The sequence below is a fragment of the Phoca vitulina genome, unplaced genomic scaffold (genome assembly GCF_004348235.1).
Source record: "Phoca vitulina isolate PV1807 unplaced genomic scaffold, GSC_HSeal_1.0 scaffold79, whole genome shotgun sequence".
Classification (NCBI taxonomy): Eukaryota; Metazoa; Chordata; class Mammalia; order Carnivora; family Phocidae; genus Phoca; species Phoca vitulina.
Genome location: NW_022589782.1, coordinates 1,510,408 through 1,523,575, shown reverse-complemented (window position 1 = coordinate 1,523,575; position 13,168 = coordinate 1,510,408). Strand labels below are relative to the sequence as shown.

General features: G+C 60.3%; 1 protein-coding gene across 3 annotated transcripts in view; it reads left to right on the top strand.

The window, feature by feature from the left end:
• The window catches only part of MAD1L1 (mitotic arrest deficient 1 like 1), a 319,048-nt gene that overhangs the window by 116,326 nt on the left and 189,554 nt on the right, over positions 1-13,168 (top strand). The gene's annotated exons all lie outside the window — the stretch shown is intronic.

The window sequence follows — 13,168 nt, the reverse complement described above, 5'->3', positions numbered from 1 at the left end:
TGAGCAAATGGGAGAGAAGTGTCAACAAAGCAGCAGTGGGAGTGGGGACATCGTTACGGGCTCCGTGGAGGAAGAAAGGCCTGTGAGAGCATCATGGAGGGTCGTGCGCCCACACGTTAGACCGTCTCGGTGGAACCCGTCTCGGTGGAACACACAGCGCCAGAACAGATCGAAGACGTGAGAACTACAAATGGGCCTATGTGATTAGTAATCAGCAACCAGAGTATTTCCAGCAAAGAAAGTCCCAGGACCAGATGGCCTCATTGGAGAATTGTACCTTACGTTTAAAGAAGGAACTTACACTAATCTCTCTCAAACTATTCCAAAACGCGGAAGGGGAGGAGTCCCTTTCTACCTCATCTTATGGTGCGCTATTTCAGAAGCACGCACTTGGGCCCCTGCCTTAGCGCGCACACAGTGACTCGGGTGGGTCATAGAGCTGAATGCAAGAGCTCACACTTCAAACTCTTGGAAGAAACACTGGTGTCCTGAGGCTTTGTGACCTTGGACTAGGGAGTGGCTTCTTAAATACGATGCCAGAAGCACAGAGTGTCATCGAGATTAAACACTTAATGGGTCAAAGGACACTGTTAGGGAAGTGAAAAGTCAGCCCACAGAATGGGAGAAGAGACTTGCACGTCGTGTATTTGATGAGGATCTACCATCCGGAACGTATAAAGAATTCTCACAGCTCAATTTAAAAATGGACAAGGGGCCTGAACAGACATCCCTCCGCAGATGACATGCAGACGGCCCGTATGCGATGTGGTTAGGGTGGCAACTATCAAAAAACCAGAAAACAGCAAGCATTGGCGAGGAAGTAGAGAAATGGCAACCGTTCCGTGTAACGTGGTGCGGGAGCCGTGGAAGACGCGGTGGCTCGAGCAGATGCTTGCACAGCCATGCCCGTAAGCGCAGTGTTCGCGGTGGTCCACAGCGGGAAGCAGCCCACCGGCCCGTCAGCAGGTGAATTGATTAACTAATTTAAAGAAAGGGGTGTGTCCAGACAGTGTGGTTATCACTCAGCCTTTAAAAGGAAGGGAATTCTGGTGCCTGCTCCAGCGCGGATGAGCCTTGAGGACATGGTGCTCAGTGGAAGAAGCCGGACACAAGACAGACGCTGTAGGATCCTGTTCGTATGAGGTCCCTGGAGTCGTGTCTTCAAACTCAGACAGTAGATGGTGGGACTGGGGGAAGGGAGGGGTCAGTGTTCCATGGGGACAGGGTCTGAGTGTGGGAAGACGGAACATTCTGGAGACGGGTGGTGGCGGGTGCACAAGCGTTATGTGCTCAATGCCCCGGGAGTATGTACTTAGCAGTGGTTAAAACGTATGCTATGTATATTTTACTGCAAACACAAAGGGCAAAGGACTTAAGTAGACGTTTCTACAGATGCACAACAGTCCCATGAAGAGCGTTGAAACGACTGTGAGACGCCACTTCACACCTGCTGGGACGGCCGGCAGCTGGGGGAGGGTGGCGTAGCTCCTGGCACAGTGAACCTCTCTAATCCTGCGTCCTGACACGTAACGTCTCTAGAATGTGAACGTAAGAAAATGGAAAGTAACCAGCGTCGGTTGAGGCTGTGGGGAAAGGGAAGCCTCACAGGCCGTAGGCGGGATGCGAGGGGTGCGGCCGCTGTGGGAACCAGTCTGACGGGTCCTCGGGCATGTCCCGCATGTCCATGTAGGGCTGTTCCCGAGGGGATTGAATGTTCACCCGAAAACCTGCCCTGGAGTGCTCAGAGTGGTGCTGCTCACAGGAGCCAGAAGGCGGACAGAACCCAAATGTCCGCCAAGTGACGTGCCCCTAAACCAGGCATGGTGCACCTGTCCTGGGGACGTACTGTAAGGACGGACCTGAACCCGTGGTGCTCAGTGAAAGGGGCCCGTGTGCACGATTCCACGGGATGGAACGTCCACACTGGGTGAACGCACAGACACAGACAGCAGGTTATGGGCACTGGGGCTGGGGAGGGGCCGCCCATGGGCTTGGGGTGAAGAAGTCTTCTTGAATTCATGTTATGTTTGCACAGCATTGCAAATATACTAAAAACTCCTGAATTGTTCACTTTAACACGGTTAAAATGGTGAACTTCCTTTTGTGTAGATTTTTATCTCAAAAAGCAAGTCGGTTATTTTACAAATGGTTTTGTAGTGTTAGTGACTGAGAGGCTCATTGAGCAGATGCCCCCCTCTCTGTGTAAGTGGGGTCGGGGGGATGCACAACACAGATGCGCAGCACGGGGCAGGTCCTTGGCCCCTGGCGGTTTGAGGACGAGGGGCAGGCATGTGGAGGGCGCTCCTGGAGTGTGCTCGGTGCTGGAGTAGACGAGAGCTCACTGGGACCTCGGGGCAGTCTGAACTCGGTGCTCATCACTCCTTGGTGGGCACAGGGCCGTGACTCAGGCTCCTGGGGCTGCATCCCCTGGTGTCGGAATGGGGTGCTGCAGCGGGGGCACCCACTCGCCATTGCTCCCTGGAGTTTGCCGGTTGTGTGATTGGCCGTGAAGGGGTCACTTCGGGGGACACGGGCTTCTAGTCACCAGGTCTTCGTGTCTGATGTGTGGGAGCATGGCCATGATGAACTTGGGGCCACGGGACACAGTGTGGGGATCATCTGGTCATTGGTTTCTGTATGTAGGTGGTTGCTGGAGCCTTAGTGGGCAAAAGCAAGGCTGGGCCTTGGGGCGTTTTATGGGATTTTAAGTCCTTTTGCCTGTCCTCTTGGCCTCTGCTGGTAAGACGTCTCTCCTCAGAGCCATCATGCCCTCTGTCTTGCCCGTGAGCTCCTTAAGGGCTGTCCCCCCATGTTTGCTCTCCCCGGGCTGGTGCCTGATACTCAGTGTGCACTGATTTGTCGGCTTCGTGAACAGTGAGTCTGTGGCTGTCTTGGGGCCAGTGATCGTGCCTCCTGCAGGCTCAGGGTTATGTCCCTGTCTCCGGAGGGAAGAAAGGTGGGCCGCAGCAGGCCGGTCCCCTTGTTGAGATCACACCCTTGCCTCTGTCCTGTCTGCCGCCTCCTTCCTTCCTGCCTGACGGTGCTCCCTGGGACTTGGCCGTGGAAGCCTCGGGGAGGTTTGGGGGCACGGCAGGGATGGCCTGGGAGGCTGGCTGTTCTTGGTGCTCGCCTCTGGGATCTGCTCTGGTGGATGGGCTGCTGGGTGTCCCTGTGCCGCCCTGCCCGGTGGGTGTTGTGGGCGCTCACCACCTGCAGGTCACTGGTTCCTCTCCTGAGCGTGGCAGTGGGGCCACATGGCATGCCTGGCACTCTGTGACTGTCCTCTCCGTTGGCCAGGCTCCTTTTCTCCTCCAGGGATTTCAGAAAATTAGCAAAGTATTTGTAATTACAGCAGGCCTTTGTTTTTCTACACTATCGATTCAGACACTTCCAAACTTGGAACCGTCTTGTCCGGTCTGGGGAATAAAGCTGAATGTCCACCGCCACCCTGTGACCGCCGCCCTCCCGGCACCGTTCATTCAGACCCGCCTCAGGTGCACAGATTGCAAGGTGATGTGCAGGGCTCACCGCAGTGTGTCGGGGAGTCTTCGTGTCCTCGGTCAGGTCTGAAGCTGGCTGTGGTCCCACGTGCCTGTTGGCCCCAGGGAACACGATGCAGGCGGTCGTCCGGGTGTGTCTGGAGCCCCCACGCCAGCCTGCCTCGGCGGGAGAGCTGGGAGCCCTTCTGCCCCGGCCCCTGGCCCCCCGCAGAGGTGTGGCCCCGAGGCAGTGGCTTCCGTACGCGGAGCCTGCCCAGCGCCCCTCCTGCCGCGGAGCATAGCCGCGCCCCCGCAGCCCCGACAGGCGCTAGCCCTTCCTTCTAAAGGTCATTTCTGTCTCAGTCGGTTGTTAAAGTTCAAGAGGAAATAAACTGCTTGGAGCTGGCGTTTCTCAAGTGTCAGCTCTCCAGGCCCCCGAGCCTTGGGCTGCGCAGGAAGTGGGGTTAGTAAGTGAGCTGCTGTGTTGACACGGTGATGGGTGAGCAGACGCCTCTCCCGTCTCAGCTTCACCAAAAAAATCGTAGAAGAGAAACTAATGATTTCCTCCTTTCGTTTCTGTTGTTCGGCATGGGAAATGCTTCAGAAATGTTTGTTAGTGGGGTGCCAGCCCTTAGAGAGCTTGCAGCCGCGGGCAGCTGGAAGTCGCCCCGGGGAGGGAGCGCTCCTCCCCAGCATGCTCCCACACGGCCCCCGTGTCCTGCACCCCTGATGGGGGCTCCTCCCTGGCGTGGGGGGGACAGCGGCTGTCCCCACAAAGGGGCCACACCTAACTGGGTATTGACTTGTGCTTTGGGTCGAGGACAACAAAATCGATGGGAAAGTGAACAGGCAGGATGGCTTTATTAATCAGGCACCGCCGGGCGTCTGGAAGGACAGCGCTTGTGCGCAGGTGCTCGTTGCGGGCTGTGCCGCGTGAGCCGGACCGCGGCGGTCCATCGATTGTTGCACGTCGGGTGCCTCCGCCGCGGAGCTGCTAATGGGCCGGTGGCTGGCGCCAGACACAGATGTGGGGGAGATTCTGCGGGCTCATCTGCCACCTCCTCTCCCACCTCGATGCCTCCCACCTCGGCCAGGCCTCTGTTGGCCTCCTGCCCTCCCTTGGAAACTTGGGAGAGGCTGGGTGGGAGCCCCTTCTAGGGTGGCTGCATCCCCCGCCCCCTTCAGTCCGTGGGAGGTGGGAGGACACCCAGGTCCGCTCCTCCGCGGAGCCCCAGTGCTCATGCAGCCCGCCTTCGGAGCTGCCCCGGACACATCTCCAGTGGTCGCTGTCACATGGGGCGTGGTGGCCGTGGCCTCAGACTGGAGCTGCTCTGGTCCTGTGCAGATGAGAGAATCTGGGGGTCTTACAGGAAGGTATGGAAGTGGGCAAGCAGGTGCCAGTCATGAGGGGACGGTGCATTCAGGGGTCATCTCTTTGGGAAGGAACGGATGCCACATGCACACGGCCCCGGGCCCGCCAGGCCGGCAGGTGTGCCCATGGCCCTCAGCACGTTGGCGGGGAGCGCCTTGGCTGGGTCTGTCTGCCTCCCTTCCTCAGGCCTTTCCAGGCCTTCAGTCTGGCACTCGTGGTGGAGGGCAGGGAACCGGTGTCCACAGGGGTCAGGTAGTCAATGGCTTTTGCCCTTTCGGGCCACAGAATCGGTTACATGAAAGCGGCCGCAGACGTCACATGAATGAGCAGGTGTAGCTCTATCCCAGAAGCAGGGGATGGATGGTCAGCTGAGCACAGGTAGGAGAGCAGGAGCATGGCACCTTTGGATGGGCTCCCACCCGGCCCTGTTCCCGGCTCCTTGTGTGACTCCCTGTGTTATGCCTGGGGCTGTGCACAGACCCTCATCCTCAGGGATGCAGTCGGCAGCTCCAGGGGGTGTGGCCGTGGCCCTGGAGGACGTGAGGGTCCGAGTGCCCTCTGCCTCTGCCGAGTCCTCACCTGCTGAGTCTCGGTGGCCTGGGTGGGTGGCGAGCTCATTCTGCCGTGTGCCTGGTGCACCAGCACTGGGGGACGCAGGGCTCACCTCACATGGGCTCCCTGCACCTGCGATTTGGAGGCAGCCCCACCTGTGTGTTCGCAGGCTGGGAACGGATCAGCTAAATCAGATTATTCATCATGGTGGGATTGAATTGAGACTAATTCTCCTTCCACATCTCAAGGTCAGTCAGGAGTGTGTATGGCGCGGACCCGGCCATCCGCAGGCTCATCCAAGGCGGTGCTGGGGCACGCGGTCGGGGGCCGGGCTGCGGACGCCTGGCCCGTACCACCTGCCCCTCCTCTATATGGGTTCTTCCCATTCCTCCTCCTCTGGTTCGTTTCTGTTGTTTGGGTTTGTATTTTTATTTTTCAGAGAAACGTGTAACGACACTTGGAGGTATTTAGGATGGGAATCAGATGGCATGCATAAAGACAGCTGTGTGCCACCCGGCCCAGGCATTGGGGGGCGCCGGGGTGAGGCTCACTGCTCCCTCGCCCAGGCAGCCCCGCCGGTGAGCCTGAGCAGGACCCCCAGAGGAGGCGCCGCCCACCTCTGTCCTCTTCTCCCTTCCTTCCCCCTGCCCGTGGCACACGTCATGCCACAGCTAGGACACAGCAAGACTGACGGAGCCTGTGGTCACGCTGCTGTCCCCGAGACCTGCCCTCCCTGTGCGGGCAAAGCTGGCCCCACGGTGGGAGGGCGCCCCCGTGCACACGGGGCTCCGGGCTGGCCCATTCGCTCACCAGGAGGCTAGGGCCCTCTCCTGGGATTCCTGTGAGTCAGCAGGACCAGGCGTGCAGTGGTGTCCTCTGCTCACACGGCCCGTCACGTGCCGGGCGGCCTGTCTGAGTTCCGACTTCTGTGGAGACCCTGGCTGCTGACCTCCGCTTTCACCTTGTGTTCCGCGCGCAGCTTCGGAAAGCGCATCGTGGTGCGAATCTCAGCCGGGGTCTGTCAGAGAGGCCTTTCCCAGCACTGGACAAGGCCGCACCACGGCTCTCCACCCCGGCTGAATATTCGGCAGGAGGGAGACTGCCCGAGCGCCCCCCCTGACCCCCCCGTGAAGGAAGGCGCACGGCAGGGGAGTTCACGCTTGCTTTGCACCTGTGTCTCCTTAGGTTCTGCCCGTTAGGCAGGGCAGGGCAGAGGTCAGTGGCTTCCTTTTTACTGGGGAGGAAATGGAAGGTCAGGCTTGCTGGGAGCACCTGACCAGTCAGATGCTGAGCGGGCTCCCACCGGCTGTCTTGGATCTCTCCAGCAGGGGAATCCAGGGCTCTCTGGAAGTGGTTAGCGTCCCGCTCTCGTGGGTGCTCTGGGATTGGCAGTGGGCTGTGTGCGTTGGAATGGCTTCCAGGCAGGCGCTCCGGACCCCTGTGGTGGCCAGAGCCTCACTTGGCAGGGAATCGGGAGTAGAAGCCGCCTACGGCACAGGACTGCCTCTGGGAGAGCGTTTCTGCATCCCCGCCTTCCCGAGCTGCTGCGTGGCCCCCTGCCACGTTCCCGGAAACGTGGCGGGGCACGCGTGTCTTGCGGCTGCAGGATGTGTGCGCCGTGCTGGGCATGCTGCCCCACTGGACGGGTCTGCCGGGGTCACTCAAGGCGTTCCATCTCAGAGTGCGTGTGGTGCGTGCCGCTGGTAGGTTCCTCCAGACCGGGGCAGGGCGAGCACTCCTCAGCCTGGCCTTGAACAGGGTCCTCCCGCGCCTCCTGCCCTCCCCTCCTAGCGGTCAGGTCTCCCAAAACCCATCTGTGTCCCTCTGCTCTTCACTCCTGGGAGCCCTCGCTGCACACTTGCCTGAGCCACCACCAGCTGGGCCGTTCCCACCCTTTCCTGAGGCCCAGATACCCGTTCTCCTCTCATTCTTGGCCAGTCCAGGAGCCCCGGGCCATCTTGAACTCCAGGCGCCAGACTGGGGATGGAGGCTTGCCGTCCTTCGGAACTGCAAGGCGGGCGTTTGAAGGCCTCGTGCTTGCACTTGGGTGTGGGGTGGTGAGTACATGCCTCCCCGGCCTGGAAGAACATGGTTGGGGACGGAGATGCTAAGCGGAAAACACGTGAGTATAGAAATTGTGACATGAGCACAAACAATAAAGATCTGAAGTAAGACGGGAGGGAAGCTGGTGGTCTGATGGGCGTCACATTGAGGCTGTGATATGGTCACGGGAGGTGGGAGAGCGTTCCAGGCTGTGTGCCCACTGTGCGCTGTGACCCGGGTGGCACAGGCAGGGGGACTGGTAGGAGTGGGAAGGGGCTGAGGCGTGGGGACCTCATCAGCCCACTTAGCATGGGACCTGTTGCTTGTCTGTGTTCTGTTGAACATGTGCTGATCCCTTTCACCTCCCCAGCTGCACCTTCCAGAAGGAAACCCGAAGTCCACAGGGGAATCCATGTGGCACAGGACCCGGTGGCCAGCGATGCAGCCCCTCTGGCTGGAGGCTGACCCTCACCAAGCAGCCCTCCACCTGGGGATGGCTCTGAGAAGCCTTCCCTGTCACTAAGACCCCCTGAAGCCTGCACGGCCCCTTGATCCTAGAGGCCAGCTGCCTTGCCCCCTTCTCTGTGCCTGGTCCCCACCGGGCCCTCCTCACCCAGGTGGTGGGGTCTCCCCCCCCTTTGGCCCCACGCTGCCCCCTCGCTGTGCTCTGGGTTGGCTGGAGTTTGGCCCCTCCAGGGCTCTGTGCACCCTCCCTATCCCTCCGGCTGGGTGCCCTCCTGCCCTGCATCCTGGCAGCCCTGAGCCATCCAGCTGCTGGTGACCCCATATCAGCTGAGAGTCTGGCCGTGTCCTCCAAGCCTAGTGTCACACAGGGCGGGTGTCCTGTGCCCAGGAGCAGCACCTGACCTGCACGAGTTACACCTCCCTGTGTCGGATCAGCTAGTTCTGACCTGCTGTCCACTCCTTGGCCCTTAGCCCTGACCTGTCCATTCTACGGCTTGCCCGTTCTTTCTGCTGGACAGACAGACTTCTAGAATGTTCAACCTTTCAACTTTCCCTGCTGAGCCTCGATGGAGCCAGGAGCTTGCCTGTGCTGTCTGGGGCTAGACCTGTGTGTGTCCCTCCATCCTGACTCAGCCTGGGAGCCCGAATACCCTAGACAGAGAACGGGGTCACCTGCTTGAGGGTGGTTTGGCCTGGGCAGTGGCCCTGTGGGGTGCACAGGCCCTCCTGTGAGTGAGTGAGCCGCTGGGGGCTGGATTTTTCCCATGTGTTAAATTGGAGAAGTTAGCGGTTTGAGCTACATTTCCGAGAGCCCTAAGGAGGACGCTTGAGGGATTTTGCAAAAGTGTGAATAAAATTCTGTTAATGTTTTTTTTTTTTTTTTTTAAAGATTTTATTTATTTATTTGCAAGAGAGAGAATGAGAGACAGAGAACACGAGAGGGAGGAGGGTCAGAGGGAGAAGCAGACTCCCCGCTGAGCAGGGAGCCCGATGCGGGACTCGATCCCGGGACTCCAGGATCATGACCTGAGCCGAAGGCAGTCGCTTAACCGACTGAGCCACCCAGGCGCCCTGTTAATGTTTTTTTAGTTTTGCACAAAAGTGTACTTGCTAGAAGTCAGTGTGCACGTGTTGCCCTATTTGTCCCTTCCCCTGTTGGAGACCCCCGTGGGTTAGCTTGTGCCGTGCAGTTAACGTTCTTGGGCAGTGGTCAGCATAATCCCGCACTACGTGCCAACACCTTGTCCGAGTGCGCTGGTTAAAGGTTTGCTCGGCTCGGAGTCGTCGTTTTGAGCTCGAGTCTGGCAATGGCATTTGCGCACTCCGTGTTTACGAGCCAGGCAGGACTTGGCGCGAGGCCCTAGGTCCCACACCAGGTGCGGAGCTCCGGGGGATGACTGTCCTTCCTGCATCACAGTACCGCCCTGTCTGGGTCCTTCCCAGAGGCGGTGGCCAGTCCTTGGGCCTTCTGCACACGGGGGGTGGGGGTGGGGTGGGGTGGGGGTGGCCGATGCTCTTCTCTGGGAGAACGCAGACAGCCGGGGGTGGGGGTGGTTGTGCAGAGGTCATGCAGGGCCAGAGTCTGCATCTGCCGTGTCTCCAAGAAGGTCATTAAAATGTCTCCTGCTGCTTCAGAGTGAGCTGTGTCCTCTGTTCCTTGAAAGTAGATGTTCTCAGGCAGGGACTTTTCTGCAAGGATGACGTTAAGGGGCCACAGGACAAGATGGTTCTCAGAAGCTCAGACTGCGTCTCCTTCATCAGACGTCAGCTCAAAAAGGCATTGATCGATGGGCATGCCGACTTCTCCTTCAAGCACTAAGCACTTTGTTTTGGACTCCCAAAGGCTTGCGGAAATGCCAGTGACCCCAGAGTTCAGCTTACTGTTGGAACTAGCGGTTTAATGTTTTATGAGTTTTTTCTTCTTTGCTTCCCCAGAAAGGCTGAGGTTCACTGGAGAGGACATCCCGGCGGGAAGAGTTGGCCGTCCAGGCGCTGGTGTCGTGGGTCAGGGCCCTCGGCTCGGTGCGCACATAGGGTCCCTTTCTGCCCCTCGGCATGTGGGGAAGCGGGCAGGGCCATCTGTTGGCTGGAGGTTTGAACAACTCTTTTGGCGCACTTTGGCCTGGATTCGTGGAAACGTCAGAAAACCATGCTCCTGTGGGAGGCTGGGCCTTCTTGGTTCCTGAGGGCCTCACTGTTCCTCACCCTCTGTCCTGTGAGGCCAGGATTCCCGCATGGGCCCGGCCGCCTGAATGTGCCACCAGCCGTTTCACTGTCGCCGTGGAGTTTGTATCCAGAAGCGAGCCCCTCCTGGCTCCTTCTCCCCGGCCCTGCTTTGCTTTCCTTTGCAGCTGGGTGGGTGGCTAAATGGGGAGGGTGGTCTGCACTTCTGTCTCCCATTTGCTCATCTGCTCAAACACCCTTTGCCTCGAGCCCCCTCCTTGTCCACGTTGGGGTCCCTCTCCCCTGCTCCCTTCCCGTGTGACGGAGCCGTGCCCTCGGCCCCCACGCCCTGCCCTGCACGCCTGTGCCTGGACGTTCCCTCACGTGCCAGTCATGCGTGTGTGTTTGCCGCCCGGTCGTCCTGTGCCCGTGGCAGTGGCTGAGTTGTGTGCACGGACCCGAGGCCCCCTCCCCACACTCCGCTTTGCGGCGGGGCTGCTGGGGGGAGGCTGCACCAGCAGGGCCCCCGTGGGGGTTGGACTCGCTGGTTCAGCGGCGCCCGCAGCCCCGGGAACAGAGCTGCTTCCTGCGGCGGCTGTTCCGTGATGTCAGGGCTTTGTCGTTCTGGCTCGGCGAGGGCTTGACAGGCGGCGACAGCCCTTCGTGTCACCTTCTCTCGCCCCGCCGGCCTGCAGCCCCCCGAGGTTGGCCGGGGCCTCTCGTTCCCTGGGTTTGTGCAGGGCCCACAGAGCTTGTTGCTGGGGGAGGCTCTGGCCACTGACGGTGCTGGGCAAGCCTCCAGGGAGCGTCCGGTGGTGCCCCCTGTCGTACCCTCGGGGGGATTTTACCTTCGTTCTTCTTTGGAACAGTTGAGCGCAGACCACGTGTCAGGCCTCAGGGCAGGCCTTGGGGTGCAGGGCTGACAGCCCTGAGGGGGGAGCTCATCTCACGGCTGTGCGCAGGGCTGCCCGCCCCGAGCTGGCCCTGTGGGGTCGCCTGTCCTCTGGTGTTACTCCTTCCCTTCCTGGTTTCCTGGAAAGCATCTTACCACTGGGAGAAGCAGGTGTTCTTTCTACCTGGGCCCGAGGGCTTTGCTAACCTGGGCTCAGCCCCAAAGCCATGAAAGGCCCAGTCACCTTCCCATGGGGGCCACCAGATGCACGGGGGTGCTGCCTCTGAGTTGACAGGCTTGTTTCTAGGACACGTCAGGACGGGGCTGTGGGCTCTGGTAGGACACCGGGGGGCTGAGGCCCGCTGGTGCTTTAAGGGCCTGTACGGTGAGCTGGCAGCCAGCTGATGAAGACACAGGCGTCCTGTGCCCCGGCTTGCCTCCCGGCTGCCACCTGCTCTTGGGGAGGTGGTCTCCTGTCTGACCCCCACATGGCCGTGAGGGCATCACGCTGCCACACGGCGGGGTGGGGGGCTTGGCAGACTCCCCCAAGGCTGTCCCCAGCAAGCCGGTGCTCAGGGCAGCTTCTGAGCAGCTTGCTTGGACGGCGTGCTGGCCGTGGTCTTGCCCTGGCGTGCACAGACGAGGGAACGGGGCCATTCGCATTCGCCTCCCGTGTTGGAGCACGGATTCCAAGCCCTTGCGAGCCGCCCACCTGAGTTCAGTGATTCTGCCGTTGCTGTCACAGTGCTTGATTATCAGGTCGGTCTATGAAGAGTTTAGATGGAATGAAAACTCAAGATAACCTCTTAATAGGCCTGTTTCAAGTGAACGTGGGTGCCTGTTTTTACGGGTCTGGTCGTGGAGCACCTGGAGGGGGCAGGTGTGGCTGGTCAGATGCGCAGCTGGGTCACACCTCGGACGGCCAAAAGCAAGTGAGAGCCAGGGGCCCAGCCGTCGTCCGCTCTCTCAGTGTGTGATTCACCTTCACCTGTAAATTAAATAACAAGACCCCATGCTCAGGTGTGGGAGAGAAGAAATGAGCATTGTCCGCCGTTCCTGCAGATGAAGGTTTTCTCCGGATCGAGCGGTCGAAGCCGAAAGGCTGCGGTCGGAGGCCCGGTGTGGCTGAGCCCCTGGGCGCCCTCCGCGGCCCTCAGCCCGAGCCCGGTGCGGTCCCGCCGCCCACCTCTGCGAGCGCTCCACGGTCCCCTGATGGCGCAGTCCAAATGATACTCCGCTTCCCGGGGCTTTTGAGATTGTACGGATTTCCTTTGGAAAGAGGCACCTTCCCCGCCCTGAGGGTTTAGTTCCTTACTGAGGGTCCTTTCCCAGTACGCCTCCCTTTCTGCAGAGCTCCCTTCCCGGGGGGCTCCCCTGGTCATCGTCCCGTCCGTCAGGCCCTGGGGACGGCCACCCCGGGTGTAGAATCGTGAGGCTGTGTGGTCTTGGGAGTCAGGCTCTTCCCGCTCGTGCCGGGCGCTGGCTGCCGTTGGCTGTTCAGGAGCACATCAGAAGCAGAGGGCGGCCCCAGGCAGGACTGAGGGACCAAGGGCATTTGGGGGGAAAGAGGGGGCAAAGACCAGGCTCTGAAGCTGCTTCAGGGCCATGCTAGGGAGTTGGGTGTTAGCCCGTGGGCGTTCGGGAGGGCGGGGCCGGCCCTCCGAAGGGTCGACCTGGAGGGGGCTGGCCCAAGCGGACCCGCAGGGAAGGTCACTGTACGGGGGTGTGGCCTGTCATGAGCGGCCACCGAGGGGTGCCCCGGCCCACCGGGGTGTCAAGAGTTCCTGCTGGCGGCCGGCTGGGCCGCGCGGGGGGCGCGGGCTCCAGCTCGGGGCGGTGGGGGCTCCCCCAGCCCAACTGCACATCTGGCTGGTGTGATCCGGATGGAAGTGCTCACTGGTAATTTAGCCCATTCAGAAGTGCTTTCTCCCAAAGCGCTGTGTTGCTGACAATTTTTCCCATTGTGTGTGGGGTTGAGCTCCCCCCTCCCCCGCCGCCTGCCGTGTTCTGGGATCACCCTGGGTGTCTCTTTGAAATCCAGACACTCCTGAAAAGCTCTAAGTAGCTATTCACCAGTGAGGAAATGGCAGCGTGCCGCTTGCACGTGCGGCTCTATTTCGGGACCTGCGTGACGAGCGTGTCCTGGTTCTGGGGGGGCCCACGGCTGGGGTGGCGTCCGCGGGCCCGGCCTCACCGCTCTGC